The following is a 2,125-nucleotide window of genomic DNA, read 5'->3' as shown; positions in this document are numbered from 1 at the left end:
CCCGCGGCGGAGGGATCTCGGCGGGGTCAGCGCTGCGGCTCGGAGGTCGCGTGATGCGGGGGGCGGGGCCGCGCGCGGGCGGTAAACAAGGCCCGGCCCTGAGGGGACGCGGCGGGCGGGGGTCGGGCCCGGCCCGGGGCTCGGTTATTCCGGGTCTCCCGGGTCTCGGCTGGGGATCCTGCGCAAAGTGTGCGGGATGTGCTGAAAGGGAATGAAAGAAAGCGTCTCGGAAGTGCCGCTGTGCGCGGAGCGGTGCTGACGGGACACGGCTCTGGTGGGTCCCGGCCAGCACCCCCGGCACGCGCCCCATGTCTCATTGATTTTAATTGATTAACGTGCGAAGCTTGTTTCCTTCTCCTCTTTTTGGATCCCTCAGGACTCGGGCATCCAAACCGTGCACAAGGATTTTGTCTTTTGTTATCTGTTCACCCCCCAGAATGCAGCGACCATAGGACACAAACATCCCATCCTTGCAGATAAAGGTTAATCTTTGCCTGGGGAGAACGCAGGGTAGGAGAGAAGAAAGGAAATCACCACGGGGAAGGATCTCCGGCCTTCGGTTTGCTGTGCCACGTGCAACAGGTTTAAAACTCAACATTTCAGTCCCCAGGCTGGTGGGATCTCCGTGTTTTTCCTTCTCCAAGGAGGAGCAGCTCTGCCAGGGACACACCGAGGGCGCTTGGTCTGACTCTGGGGTCTCCATGAATTGTCCCCAGAGCCCAGCAGGAACCACAGGCATTAAATTTGCAAGGGGGAAATGAGGTGCAAGGGGAAAAAAAAAAAAAAAAAAAAAAAAAAGCAGATTAGAGCCCCATCTGAGAGGGACCGGTTGATTTTTAATTTTTTTAGCAGTTTTTGTGTTTCCCAGCTCTGATCCCTGCAGGACTGAGATAGTTCCTTCCCACTGCACCTGCAATGGGTCATCCTGCTGAGTGATGCTTAGTGCTCCTTCAGTTACTAGGAGCCAGCATATTTTTAATCTAGTCCTGTCTTGTGCCTGGCAATTAATATTTATTATGGTCTGGACAGAGTGATGGTAATTTTTTTCTTTCTTGATGTGCAGAAGACATGTTTCTTTAATCTGCCACAGAAAAGAGTGGAAATTAAGATGAGCTTCAGAAAAGAGCTGGAAGCAATTAGTTGTGTTATTTTACTGGGACTTAATTGCTGTAACAGTCAAATTGACAAAGAAAACATGGATGCTATAGCAGGGCTTTGCTGCTGGATTTGAAAGGAGAAACAACGGCACTAAAAGGGACATGTTATGCTGTAATTTACCTGTTTACTGTTACTGAGCTGTACATTTAAAATTCTCTTTACTTAGGGTGCACTGGAGCATGTGACGGGTAGTGAGCACTCACAGCAGCACACAGAATTAAAGTGTCCTTGTGTGCAAGCAGGGCTCTTTACATCCCCCGTGGCCTGTGTGGGTCAGGGCCAGGACAAGCCTCTGGGAGCCTAGATAAGCTCTCTGTGGCTCTCCCTTCTCTGCTGAGCCTGAATAAGAGAGAACGGGGAAAATGGTATCAACAGGAAGAACATAAAATAAGAATGACCACACGGGGTCACCTCAAAGGTTCTTCCAGCCCCAAACGCACCTCCAGCTCTCTGGTTTATAATTCAGCTTGTGTAAGTCACCTTTTGATGGTGCTTTCAGTGGAGAGATGAACAGAAGCCATAGACAGAAATCCAGGGAAGAGTAGAACACCAGCCAAGCCGACTGCACTCCCATCCTGCAGCTTTTTGCTCCACAGGAATCCCTGAAATCAAATAAAGGGAGAAGGAGTGGTAAGAGCTGGAGAAACCCCAGCAGTGTCCCCATGTCCCTTCAGGCTTTGCAGTGTGGTGACCTTGGTCCTGAATGAGAGTTTCTGTGCCGTTAGCTCAGGGATCAGTCTGTCTGCACTTACATCTGGCCTTGTGAGCTCATGGCTACCTGGGGGGGCCAGAGGAGCTGCTCCAGCTGTTGCTGACACTGGAGGCATCCTCCTTTTCCACAGGGCTGTGCCCAGTCCCCTTGGCAGCACCTCTGAAATCAGCTGGCTGGGGGGGATTTACTGAACATAGAATCTTAGAGTGGCCTGGAGGGGACCTTAAAGCTTTTGACACTACTTTTCTAGGTTTG

Source organism: Anomalospiza imberbis, chromosome 21, assembly GCF_031753505.1.
Source record: "Anomalospiza imberbis isolate Cuckoo-Finch-1a 21T00152 chromosome 21, ASM3175350v1, whole genome shotgun sequence".
NCBI lineage: Eukaryota > Metazoa > Chordata > Aves > Passeriformes > Viduidae > Anomalospiza > Anomalospiza imberbis.
This window is presented reverse-complemented; position numbering follows the sequence as displayed.